This window comes from Macrosteles quadrilineatus, unplaced genomic scaffold (assembly GCF_028750875.1).
Source record: "Macrosteles quadrilineatus isolate MER2022 unplaced genomic scaffold, UCM_ALF_1.0 Scaffold_4__1_contigs__length_99947679, whole genome shotgun sequence".
NCBI lineage: Eukaryota > Metazoa > Arthropoda > Insecta > Hemiptera > Cicadellidae > Macrosteles > Macrosteles quadrilineatus.
In genome coordinates, this window is record NW_026542597.1 from 53819592 (window position 1) to 53834259 (window position 14668).

Here is a 14668-nt window from a genome sequence, read left to right on the forward strand (position 1 = left end):
ACAAAGGTTACGGCAAAGTGTCCTTAAATGTACGGGAATTGTCCATGAATTTTTTATCCAGAATGTAGTAGACACCCTGTTATTGATAAATGCTGTTGTTAAGTGATTAAAATAACTTAAATATATGCCACTTCAAAGAAATAAGCCGGTGTTTCTGTTAAGTAGGCCTACTAGTAAAAAATATGTAACCTACTGCACCATCTAACAATAAAAGCATCATAGTCTCCGAATCCAGTCTGAATGTTGATGTGATAAAACATTCTATTAATATTGTGGAAAGCCATATGGAGGCCTAGCTTCTGAAATCGTTTACAAAATTGCAAACGTTTTTCTTATTAATTATTCAAAGAAAATAAATTATTTAGTCAGTATGCCTTCAAAATGAAAACTTCAAATTTTGTTGTCGCTAACTTATGGTTTCCTCAGGTAGACTAAAACATAATATTCCTATTAAAAATTTAAAATTAATTTTATATGAACAAATTGTTAGATGTTAGTCTCTACAAATCCCAAAGTCTCTACAAATATTGAAGTGGCAATAAGTTAGTCCTACTGTATAACCGTTCTTGGTATAGTAGCTTTATTTTGTAAAATTTAAGCACAGTCTGTCTAGTAGTTTTTACTATGTTGAATAACACACATATATACAGACACCATGAGATTGTTATATAATAGTGTAGATTAACAAATTAACAAAGGAAATATTTAAAGTTCATCTATTTCCACATTCATCGTACTTACAATACGATAAATGCAACCAAAAACACTATGTTTGTATATTTTTAGTTTTAGACATATTGCGGTATGTTGCAATTTTTCACTAAATAAACAACCTAGATTACAATTTTGTCTATTTTACCATACCTTAAAATCTACTAAAATATGTTATTACGTATTTAAATACTTTCATTCATTAATACAGAGCAGCAATACTCTCATTGATGTTCATAGCCTAGCGCGTGTGAAGACGGACGCAGAAGGGGTGTGATTGCGGCGTTGCCAGTTCGAACGTCGCGGCCTTGTATTAGAGGTGGCTGTGCTACTAGACATATTTATAACGATAAATATCAAATAAAAAAACACCATAGGTGAAAAACGGAGAACTCTGGGAACCTTGAAGCGTGAGCGGTGACATATGAGAGCAGGCTCCGTCCTTCGTGACTCTTCAGACCTCAACTTATTAACTCTGTACATTAGCTCAGGGGAGAGCGAAATGATGTTCAATCGGTTTCTTAGACAGAGGCATTTGAGGTGTACAGTTACTATTGAAACTGCTGGCTGATGATAACGCATATTTTTCTATAATATTAAATGCGATCAGAGGAAAACTTCATTGTGACACCTTTGAAGGGTTAAGTTAATGAAAACTCTAAAATAGTCTTTCACTGAAAATCACCAGGTATCATTTAAAAGGTTGGTTAAGGGCATAACAAACAGACCCAAACTTAACCAAACTCTGCCAACACCAACTATAAATGCAGTAGCAGCAGCAGCAGGGGGTCCGCGAAGCTTTTCAAATTAGTTAGGAAAAAAATAGTCAAATATAAATTAAAATTTGCATAGTTTAAGACTGCTCATTGTGTCCAAAATAAATCTGATTATTTATTGTTTACATACTGATAAATAAAGTATGTAACATAATACACTAACAAATGAAAAAGAATAAATGCATATCTGCAATCAATGGAACAATATACCGTACCATTTGCGCCCTCCTGGATAAATAACCTGCAGGTGCCCTCGAGTAATTTTGTGATCTTTGCAACAGCTACCCAGCTAGGAGCGTTGCTAAATAAATACTCTACTCAATTTGAAAATATAATATATATATATATATATATATATATATATTAGGCTATATAAGTTATATGTCCGTTAGCACGATCACTCGAGCAAAAATGATTCTATTTTGATGAAATTTGTTATAAACGTGTAATCCTACATTTATTCTAACGAGTTTGCAAACCAGCATGATCCGACCATGGGAACAGGGGTTTATGGGGTAACAATGGGTTTTTCTGTTTTTACCCTAAAACAAAAAGTTTTGAAATTTGTTTCTAAACCATTTTGTAGAGCTTGAAAAAAATTTAGTATTAATGAAGCGCTGTTGTTTGCCTAAGGGTTACGGAGAAAATTCTAAAAAAGTTTAATTTAAAATTCCCTTGTTATTCTTATGGAGAAAATGGAAACTGTTGTAGTTTACGTGTTTATGGATATATATGTTGATAAAATGTTGCAAATTTATCTATTTCAGTATAGGACTTTGACGTATGGTCAAAAAACACTTTTAACATTGCCCGTAGTAGCAAACCTAAGCACTTGTTAAATCTAATGTTATTTAAATTGGGAATAAATATTTCTTATTTATGGAAATATTTGAGTAAAAATGTAATCAGACAAGTTGAAATTTGCTTAGTCTGCAGGTTTGCTGCAGCGGGGTATTTAAACCTATTTTGGTAAAATTTCTATACAAATCCAGACATTTTCTTTATGCGTCAAATTTTGATTACTGTTTAATACTTTTGTACAAGTGCATTTTTGTGTAGTTAAACATCATCAAGCATTAGGCCCATTATTTTAAAATATGCACCAAACCAACAAATGAAAATTTTTACTTTTGTTACCAAAAGCACAAAAACTTAGACCTTGACATCTTGCCTTATTCTTACTTTTGTTTGTTAGAATTTAGTGATAAAACATTATGTTTCACTTTGCAGATTAAAAAAACCAAATAACAATAGAAATTAAAAGAATAATGGATGCATGTTACATTTTCTACATTCATATTAATTTCTCAGTCCAAGCTTGACTTTGGATATACAGCTAGACATCACATGTCTTTAAATGAGCTGCAGACAAGCCATGTTAGGCTTTTGCAGCATGGTGTTCAATAACCTTAGTAGGCCTAAAAATTTATTTTTCAATTTGTTTCAAATAACTAAATACATTTTAAGTTTAAACAATGTAGGCTATATGAAGCAGCCGGTGGCCGTTTTTAAAGCTAAGATAATACATCATAGTTGAATAAACCTGTAAGATTTCACACTATTATTAAGCTTCTATATTTTCTCCTAGTTTTTCATAGTTATTGAGGATTTAAAATAAGCTATAGTTTACAATTAATTATCTTCACTGTTTGGTATGTTGAAATAGTGTGTCCACCAGTAAAAATACTTTTTTTCAGTAGCATACTCTGTTGGTAGCTTAATTGAACTGTGATATTTTGTTCTGATATTAACATAGAAATGGAACAAATAATGACAGGTAGTGTACCTATAATCAAGGCTCAACTAGATTTTAAGGGAAATAAGAAATTTAGGTAAATTGATTAACACAGAGTTGACTGATAAAAAAGTTAAATATCATAGCAATTATTCTATATTAAATGTAACGATTAATGTACATGCAGAGGTACTACAGGAAGTTGAGGTTATGCTTGACCTCAGTTGGTTTATTGGTGTGTGTGTTTGTGTGTGTGTGTGTAAATGTGTTATCAGCACGTCCTGTGTTGTTGCTGCCATATCAGCACTAACTGTTTCACAACTGTAAACAGACATTCCAGACCTTTGTCTTCTGTTTATGCCATTCTTTGTTGTACATTCATATATAAAGTGAATTTATGATAATGTTTTATTATGGTTAGATTTATGTTTGAGAATTTAACTATTAGATAACAAATGCTTCTTTAAGTTTTGATTGCCCGTTTGGTTATTTTATACTTATGTGTGTAACTGTCATTAGGGGAGAGTGGGGTACATTTGAACATGGGGCACATTAGAACGGTTTAAATTTGCCGTCATTTTTATACTTGCAGGCCATTGGACCAGCTGTAAAATGTTGTCCTCAAATAGAACAACAGGTTGCATTCATCTCCCTCCATTTCTGATCAGCTCTTAGTTTGTTGTTGGGAAAAAAAGTTGTAGAGCGCCACAAGAAAACTTTTTTAGCAGTAGGGATTTGTAAATTTTCCATAGAAACTACATTACAGATAAGTTTGATCCATTTACCTTATGGCTTAGGCTATACATATTTAGGTACAATTATGCATTTCACATTGATAAATTACAATTCAAAAAGACATAATTTAACTTTTTGCAAAATGGTGCCTAGTGGGGTAGATTTGAACAGAGTCTGAGGGGTACATTTGAACACCATGTTTTCCTCTGGTAAGCATGTTGTTAAAATGTACCCCAACTGATTATATTTGTTTACTATACAAGACAGCAATGAATAATAACAATTTAAGAAGTGACTATAAGCTTCCTCAACCAACAATGAGTGTGAGAACTGCACATGCAGCGAACAAATACTATCCCAGATAGCAAAAAATACTTGATTAAAGCTTGAAACAAGTTTGATTTGTAAAATCTGCAAACTTGAAACAAGTTTGCTCGGATGGGCCCGTAAACTTGATTCAAGTTAATATCATGCGTCGAAGTTCCCGCTCTTCCAGTTTGAATAAAACTTGAAACATCTAATTTGAATAAAACTTGAAATTTCTAATTTAAATAAAAATTGAAACATCTAATTTGAATAACACTTGAACTATCAAATCTAAATATAAATTTAAAAAATACTTGATTCAAGCTTGAAATAAGTTTGGTTTGTCAAAACTGCAAACTTGAAGGATCGGGTTTGTAAACTTGATTCAAGTTAAAATCATGCGTCGAAGTTCCCGCTCTTCCAGTTTGAATAAAACTTAAAAGATCCAATTTTAATAAAACTTGAAATATCTAATTTGAATAAAAATTGAAACATCTCATTTGAATATTAATTGAAGAATACAAGAAATAATTATTTTTTAGCCACTTACAAGCTCTTTTTTTTATTTCTGAAAATTTAATTCATATGCTTTTACCAGGATTCACAGTCTTACATGCAATAAAAATTTCATATTTTTTAGGTTGAGATGCATAGCACAATATAATCTTCCAATATTTCAGATAATTTTTCACAATCACAACATAATCTAATAACTTCAATGCCTCTAGTTGTTACATGCTAAGACACTTCTCTAAATAAAAAAGCGAGATACCATCTAAAAACTTGTTTTCATAAAAGAGCAGGAAAACATGAGTTATTATAGTTTTCAACCCTACAATTTTACATATTATTACTATTCAGTACGTAGAATTCAGAATTCTTTGAAATTAAAAATAAAACACAAGAGATAATTTGTCTAAATAGATTTATATTGAAGATTTACATAACACATTCACATTTGAAAATGCCTCGTATCTTTAACTTTCAACAAACAGTTCCCTCAAAAATTCCTCTTTTTACGATTACTTAAATAATACAGAGTAAGTTATCTATTCAACAAGATCTTCATCCCCATTGAGTGGAACTTCTTCCCCACTGTCCACAGTGGCAGGTTTTTTTCCCTCTGAAAAAAGTCAAAACAAATAGAATCAATATTAAATTTAAGGATAATCAACCAAAATGATTAATTTTGTATCTGGTATAAAAAAATAGGCAAGTAAGCAACATTTTAAACTAACACAGTTTAACTCACAACCAGTGTAGGCCTGTTTAGTGAAAATTAATTTATTCCTACAATGATATACAAATACAATATGATCTTCCCAATAATATTAGTATTAATTATTAATATGTATAAAACACAATTACATTTTGATTGTCAAAAAATGCTAAACACAAGCCCAGGATTGTTTTCACATTACTTCAGGCAAAACCTAGGCGTTGCGGCATTATCACTTTGATAAAATAATTAGGTAAATCTGCGGGATTTTGTATTTTACGGTTTAAGTATAAAACTAGTTGAGCAAAGCTCACTTTCCCTCACTTTGAAACTTCTTTGTAAGAGCATCAGAATGTAATGGCTTGAACAATTGATATGAAATTTGGCCAACAGCTAAAGAATACTGAGCACAATGTTTAGGTAAAAAATATTTGCAAATTTCCTTCTGGATTTTATTTTATGCGTCACGCAATTTCGCTTGTTATTTTAATATAAGTTGAAAGAAAAATTATATTGGGTCTATGACATATGGGTTTATCTCGTTTCATTTAATTAAGATAAACATATGTTAATTGTTTGTAACTGTTTTGTTTACATTTCAATGTTTACTTTCATCCTAGGTTAAAGTTGGAATGTAACAGTTTATCAATGGAAGTAACAGTTTTGCTATATTTGTTTTGAGCATGCCTCAAAGGCCACGTCGTAATATTGGTCGACGCACCAATAACGCAAATATTGTAAGAGAGCGGCGTCGTGAACAAGAAGAACCAGATGAAGCAGTGGTAGAAGAAGCTGATAATGATAGGCAGTTAGCTAATCAATTCCAACATGAATTAGATGCACTAAAATTTTACATTTGCACTAACTGTCATCACCAACAACTAACAGCTTCAAGCAATTTTTTGGTGGTCAAACCAATCACCAAAAGTTCGCGTTGTCGTTCAAATGCAACTAAATTCACGGCGTTAAATAATATGGATGTGTCAAGTGTCCCGAACGAATGAACTGACCTGACGATTGTAGAACAAATGTTGATTGCACGAGTACATCCCGCTATGCGCATTTACAAAGTACAAGCAAATGGTCAGGCTTTTATCAATTCTTATTCTTAACTAAATAAATGAACTATCAGATAAATTTGTCATTCTTTAGAACCTAAATAATATCGGGCAAACAAACGGTGAATCTGTTGAAAGGGAACATATTGTAGGTTGTTAGCTGCTTTAGCCATTAATCTTCAAATAATGCTTCGCTCATTTATGCGTCTAAAGTGTAACGGCAGACCACCCTAGTGATAGTTCTTGGTTGGTTATCCTAAATATAGCCAAGATATTTGTTACAAATCTTGCTCATACTTTACAAATATATATAAGCTTTAATTTACTGTATAAATTAATCCAGGTAAGCCCAGCATTGCTATGAAACATGAAAACCCCTCTACAAGAATAAAAATACTAGCATTTTTCTTTTGGCGAATTTCCCTATAGGAAAAAATCTATTACCGTAGGTGGCATGGTAAGACCTAGGCCCGGAACCAATTAACTTTTTCATTTTGATGTCCCCAGAGCCCAATAACACCATTCGTTCACATTTTTATATATAGATTATATGTCCGTGAACACGATAACTTGTGTAGGCTAAGTTAATTTTTGTCCGATTTTGATGAAATTTGGTTTGAAGGTGTAAGGCGGGATAAACTTGAATAAGTTTGCGAACCAGCATGATCGGACCATGGGAACAGGGTTTTATGGGGTAAAAATGGGTTTTTCTAATTTTTGACCCTTTAATCACAAATTTTCCCAATTTCTCTCCAAACCTTTTTAAAGAGCTTAAAAAAAAATGATTTAGTATATCAAAGTGTTTTTGTACAATTATTGGTTACGGAGAAAAAAAATATATATTTTAAAATTCCCATGTTATTCTTATGGAGAATATTGTAAAATGTCGTAGTTTGCTTGTTTTTGACCAAACTTGGTAAATTTATTTATTTGATACTAAGTAATTAATATTTTACTAAAAAACACACTTTTTTACCCTCCTTGTAGCAGCAAGCCTATGTACTCATTAAAGCTAATGTTAATTAAATACATTTAATTGAAAATCAATTCAGGCAAATGGAAATTCACTTAGTCGGCAGGTTTGCTGCGGCGGGGGTATTTTTTTAGCTTATACAGTACTTGAGTAATCATAATGATAAACAATAAAAAACATTTTTATGAAAAACCATTATGCAGTAGACTCCTTTTTACCCGAACACCTAGTAACCAGACTGCACTCAGCAGATATAATTCTTAAACCAGACAATTTTTATCAGTACGGTTTAACCACCCTGGATCGGCAGGAAGTGAGCGGTGCTGAAACAACTTGTCTTGTAGGATAGATTTGAGACTCTTCATCACATGTCTTAAGATTAAAATATTTAAAAGGTATAAAGTCTTGGCATCTTGTGTTTTGTTTACAGTAATTATCCCAAAGTGTCTATAGTGTGGCTATTTTTACAGAATTAACATTATTGGCTTAAATATATTTTGCATTAGACTTTAATCATGTAACAAGTATGCAGTTGTAAGTATGTTGTTGGGCACGTCAGTTTCAAGTGTCTCCTTCCCTGTATAATTGAGTCCACTGTACAGTATTATTAGGCTACCAATGGAATTCTATTAATGGTGAGTTGAATAGTTAGTTAGTGACAATTTTTTATCCTTACCTTCTTTCACATCTGGTTTTGGCTTGTTGAAGCCACTTAGCAAAAACGCTTGTAACTTTGGCTTCCGTGACTTCACTTATGCCCAACATTTTCTGTGCAGCAGCTAAAAAAAAAAAAAAAAAAAAAAAATACTTAAAATGAACTTAATACAGAATAGTAGCCTACATTTAACCCCTAAGACCTAAAGTTTGTCTTCCCATTTCAAACATGGGGTTAAAATTAATTTCTGAAGTTCAAGATTTTACTTTCATATTAGGTATCCTTAATATTTTAACCCTCCAAGTGTCCATAGTTTAGGCCTTAATGTCCACCTATTTTTGGCGCATTTGCAAGGTTTTATTAAAACGGATCTGAGAAGCTTAAAACAATGTTAATTCTAATGTTCTATATACCATTTTGTTTGGAAAATCATGGGCTTCAATATTATATATAAAACATAAGGAACATTTTTTCAAAAAAAAAAAAATTTTTAGGTAAAAAAAATATAATTTCGAAAATTTTCAAAAAAAAAATAAGTTCGCGCTCAATGAAATTGTATAAATTATAGGCCTATAAATATTTGAAAATAGCCACTTTGTTCTAAATTTTATGAGGATTACAAATATATTATAATATAAGGAAGTATATTTGCAAATAAATAAGTTATGGGCAAAAAACTGATTTCAGTACATAGCGTTTAGCTAAGAATGCATAGCCTAACCATAGCTAGGAATCTGACTGATAATTTACATCGATATCACTACCTACTTCTTCAGGATCATCAACCAGCACTTCAAAACCACTTAAATCTTCTTATAATGCACCACGTATATCACTACTTTTGATTTTTAACACTAAAACAATGATAAACGTAATAAAACACATCAGTCATCGGTCCGGGGGAACCTAGCTGTTTACAAATACACGCACGTCAGCTGTCTGCTACAATATTTTCGGAACTAAAATGAATAGCGCTTAGAGACAGACCTCTGGAGAAAGCTTAGAATATTACGGAAAGAACGATACCTAACTCGATCCAGTTCAATCCGATTCAGTCAGTCATAGAGCCTTCGCCGTAAACGATGTCTGCGTGTCGAAAAATCGACAAGTAACACTACACAAAGTGTGCTGCTTGTCGAATTTTCGTCAAGTTACACTGGGAGGGTTAATAAATCAATTGTTTAACAAGTTCACTACTGATCGGTACTTGCGCCGGTAGGGCGATCAAAATAGACCGATCCTAATATTCAACGTCACTGATGGACTAAAGGTAGTAAATTATTCAGTAGCGATTAGTAATAGCGATTATCAGTAGCGATTATCAGCAAGTTTGGTTAGTAAGGTTAGGTTATGACAGTTTAATTTTTATATTACACAAATTATACATTTTTTTATTTTTTTACTCTCATTTTGTCCGTATTAAAATTCCGCAGGTGAAATAAAAATTGTGCCACCCCTACAGTGCCTATCTTAACCGCTTCTGGATAAAAAAAATCCAGCTGTAGGCCGATGTGTATAACTTTATTTAGAAGATCTTTATTACATAACCTGTGAAACTTAAGCCTAGACCTAAGTTATTTTAGTTATAAAATATTTATATTATTTATGTTAAAACACCCAGGTACAGTTCTGCAACAAACCTACAAAAGGCCTATTTTATATCATCAGATGCAACTTTTATTCGATAATTTAACTTAGGTAACCTTAAAATATTAACTTAAGTTAAGTTAGGATTATGTTATTTTCCCATAAAATACTTAAGTAAAGTTATAACTTTAAATGTTTGACTCAGATTAAAATGTTTCATTCAATGTAAATTATTAAGTTTAACTTAGGTCAGAGTTTCTCAAGGTGTTGTCCGCAAGAATTTTTTTGTGGGGAATGTGGGGTCCACGAAAAACATTTTAATCAAATTTATTTTTATATGTATTGTATACTAGCAGAGTACCCGTCCTTCGTACGGGGTTGGCGTATAAGTATAAAATGCTTATTGCAGTTATACTCGTGCTTTGTGTTTGCAATGGGGGAGGACACAGTTTGAGTAAATTTGGTTCTTTTAACTTTACGGTAATTTACACATCTACTATAGCCATAATAATGTGCTACCACTTTACCTAAACAATAGAGACGAATAAGTTACCAAATATTCGCACAATCACAAATTATTTATAAATAAAAAACTTAAGCATAACTGTAAACAGTCCTATTTTTTGTCAGTTCCCATTGTGTATCATAGCTTTTTGTTGCTGCTTGGGTCAAATAAGCTGTTGTCATATATGAAAAAAATTATAGTTCTGCACCCTATTAGTAAACACTATAACTTTTTAGTACTATTGAATATCATAGAACCAACTCGTGTAGTTGAAACCGCTGGTAAAATTATTTTATTCATTTTAAATTTGAATACTGATAAGGTTAACATGGAAATCTCCAAAGCCACTGGGGCGGAGCCTGAATGGGTCTTTGAGATAAGAATATGTCTATATGTTAATTGGGAACGAAAGCTATCATCATACCGAATTTCAGCTCGATCCGACCAGTAGTTACTTAATGCGTGATTGAACTTCAAACAAACAAGCAAACACACAAACTTTCACATTTATAATATTAGTAAGATTATATTATACTAGCGGAAAGTAAATAAAAGAAACGTCTTATAACACTTAAAACATATATTTACGCTTATACTGTTACTCACAAGACGGTAAATATACAAAACAGAGGGTAAGTGGTGATCGATTTCGATTGGACACTCCAATCGAAATCGATCACCACTTACCATCTGTTTTGTATATTTACCGTCTTGTGAGTAACAGTATAAGCGTAAATATATGTTTTAAGTGTTATAAGACGTTTCTTTTATTTACTTTCCGTAAATTTAATAACACGTAAAATGCTGATCAAGAAGTTATTTAATTATACTAGCCTATTTTGCTATAGGCTAAAGGATTAAGATTAAGAAATATGCAAAAAAACTTAAACCTAAATAAATAACCTAGCCTACTTATTTATTTAGGTTTAGGTTCCTTTGCATTTTTTTTAATTTTGATTTTAATAAGTAGCTTAAGCTAGCCTACAGTTTTCTATTTATATCCTAAATAATGACATCTAGTGATACGCATCCGTTCCAAACCCTATCACTCACTCCTATCCTATCACCACGTATTTTCTATCGATCGTCTATTGATACTTCCCCTAGGGTCAAGTAGAGCCTCGTTTTCTAACTCCTCCCTGAGGAGATAGTTTAAAAAGTTACAACACGCACTCATGACCTCACCATTGTGAGTGCTGATGAAAAATCGTACGACGACCGTAAATCAATCGCTCTAAGCAAAACGGTCGCCGTAACAGCGATAGTAACTGAGCGATAATCGCTGTGCGACTATCGCTACAGTACCTCCAAGCAAAATAGGCCTTAAGTTAAGTGGACTAAATCAAAGTAAGTTAACCTAACTTAATGCCAATTTTTAGTTTAATGGAGAAGAAATTTTGTAGCCTACCTATATCAGAAACTAATCGCCTGAAAGCTTACCAGACTCTTACTGCGATTAAACGTAGGTTACTGCTATTTATCTGACAGTGTCACTAACAAAGTAGCTGCTTAAATACTTATCGAGTAGGCTACTGAAGTAACTTAGCTTTAAGTCCCTAGCCCTAAGTTATAAGTTACCTACACATTAAAATATCATGGTATAAAATATGGCATTAAGTTAAGTCCAAAGCCGGGCTTTCCTAGACGCGGAAGAGGAGCGCGGAGAGCGGAAAATCGATTAACATGGCATTCCGCTCTGCTTCCTAGGAAAACAGTACCGGTAACATTAAACTATTTAAGACAAGAGGAGTTCACTCTCCACGCTACTTTCTCCCCGCCTAGAAAAACCCAGCTTTATAGAATAGACTACAACGTAACTTAGGCCCATTATGGCTAATCTAGGCTATAACCTACCATAGTCTATAAGTTACTATGAACAGCGAAGACAATGCCTAGGCCTAAGTTAGACCATACCAGTACCACAATACCTAAGTATCTTACATGGAGAGCTTGATATCCAAGCTGGTAAAAAAAAATATGTTTTTATGCATACAAACAACTCAAAGTTAGGCCGATAAGTTGACAACATTTATTTTTTAGGCTAGGCTACTCATTGCACGTAGGCTTACCAACTCAAAAGTGGCTGGCTTTAGGCTATAACTTACTTGGCTCTTTCAAAATTTTCACTGATTTTGAGTTTACTTAATTTCTTCCTAGGCTATTCTTGTAATTAACTTAAGACGATTTGATTTTGTTAGTCACAATCCTTGAGTTTACTTAGTTTGTGCTAATAAGAACTTACCTTGATGGATAAGAAGAAATAGGCCTAGATGAAACTTAATAACAAGTCAGCTTAAACAATATAATATAATAACTTGAACAACTCAGCACCAGAATATCGATATTCTCAACTCAATGAGAGAGATTGAGAATGAATCACTCACAAATACACAATAAACAAAACAAAGCAATATGGCCGATGGCGTCTTCAAGTGTCGGTCCCACCGTTAGCGTCGTTCCCGCTCGGAATTATGGGTAACTTACACTCGACTCCAATTCGAATCCAACGTGATACTAAAAAGCTGTAATTTCAAACCAACGTAAGCGTAATGGAAGTGCATTGTGGGTAATATTACACTCGACTCGGATTCGAATCTAATGTGATATTTCAAAGCTGTTAATACAAGCAAGTGCAAGCGTAATAGTAGTGTGTTGGGTATACTCGAATCCAGTTTGAATCTAATGTGAAATTTCAAAGCTGTTAATTCAATCCACTGTAAGCGTAATTCAAGTGTGTTACACGAAGTTGACATTTGACTCGAGTTTGAATCGAAAGTGACAATTCAAAGCTGTCATATCAAGTAAAAGCAAGCGTAATTCAAGGCTTGAATCAAGCTTACGTGCTATCTGGGATAATTTTGCTATGAACTTTGCAACATTTAGCTACAAATAATCTATTATATTATTAAAGTGATACAAACAAATTTTATGTAAACGGTTAAGGCCATTTACCAAATAAAAATGTAGGCATAAGGCACATCAAAATGAAGCTTAGAGTGTGTAGATTTGCCGAAAAGTATTGATATGGACGAATTTCCAAAAGGGCTCTGCCCCACAGGCTGATTTCAAAAGGGCTGCTCCTGGCATGCTTCCAATGTTTGTACATGATTTAATTTAATTTAGTTAATGAAACAGCTGGTCAGTACAATGAACTGGCGTTTATTTACTCGAATAAGATGTTTGTGACGCTTTATGTAGATTGAGATGGGTTATGTTTGGTTTTAAAGTGAGGTTGTATACGTTTTGTAAAGTATTGCTCAAAGTTCAATTTTTTAATTTATATGGTAATCTACATTTTAAGAAGCTTGGATAAAATTGAAGAAAATGGTAAAACATGTCATTCATAAAGCATCAATATGAAGCAATAATTGATGCTATTGCTACACTAAGGTATGTTGTCATATTCTTAGGGATCTCTATTAACATCAAAAGTAGGGGTTTGAAAGTAAGTAGGTTTAATTACGCTTTTAAATCAGCTTATATTTTCAAACTAAATCATTTTTGCTGTATGTATTTTAAAACACACATCAGCACCGCTTTAATAGCTCTCTGGGTCGCATGTTCTTCCCGTTGCAAAGCACGGGTATAGCAGCTTGTGTGAATCTAAAACATTAAATGAAGAATTAGTTCCAATAGTAATAAGAACTGTTTTTATCAACTCACATGCATAACAATTTCTGTAAAATAAAAATTTTCATTTTACTTAATTAGTATGTTCAATTGTGAGGTACTTTTGAACGATTTGCATGTACCTTTGTGAAAACAGATATTGCACATTAACATGTTAACTTGGAGGGTTAAAAAAATAACTTAATTAAAGCCAACATTATGTTACGACTAAATCTAACAATGTTTTTTATTAAAAACACATAAATTTATTTATTAAAAATTAAAGTTTAAAAAGTGTTCAAATGTGCCCCACATTCCCCTAAATTTTAAATATTAGATATTGGAATTATAAATTATCGAGACACCAGCTACACTGCAATTGAACTAATGTTTTTTTTTGTTTTTTTTTTTGTCAGCGAATGATTTAACCTGGTACTCAGCAATAGTAATTCTGGAATACAATTTTCTTAATAATATGTAAATAGGGTTTTTCAAAAGAATTACAATGCAATTTATTTTTTGGCTTTGCTGTCAAATTCTATTTGAATTGGAACTGTTATACTAATTAGCCTATATCCTATCTTTTTGCGACTAGGAAGAGTCTCCTATTTAGGTCGGCCATTTCCTCAAGTGGTAATTTGGTATTCTAATTTTCCAACAAATACACGATTCGTCACAAGTCCAGTAGCAAAGAAATGCAGATGAGGTGTTGTGCCAGAACTCATACAGTCGGCTGAGTGTAGAGTAGATAAACATCTTGTCCCAGTTACTGAGATCTGGACACTCCAGCTGTGTGAAT

The 14668-nt window shown here is 32.6% G+C and overlaps 1 protein-coding gene and 1 long non-coding RNA gene across 4 annotated transcripts in view; one reads left to right on the forward strand and one right to left on the reverse strand.

The window, feature by feature from the left end:
• The window catches only part of LOC128991455 (importin-5), a 62199-nt gene that overhangs the window by 21552 nt on the left and 25979 nt on the right, over nucleotides 1-14668 (forward strand). The window lies entirely within an intron of this gene.
• On the reverse strand, nucleotides 5172-12745 carry LOC128991456 (uncharacterized). Of its 2 annotated transcripts, none has more exons than XR_008490650.1 (3): nucleotides 12503-12745; nucleotides 8190-8292; nucleotides 5172-5386 (listed from the first exon to the last, which is right to left on the reverse strand). It is a non-coding gene; the product is annotated as an uncharacterized LOC128991456 (long non-coding RNA). The 2 variants fall into 2 exon arrangements; XR_008490651.1 differs by lacking the exon at nucleotides 12503-12745 and adding an exon at nucleotides 12366-12482.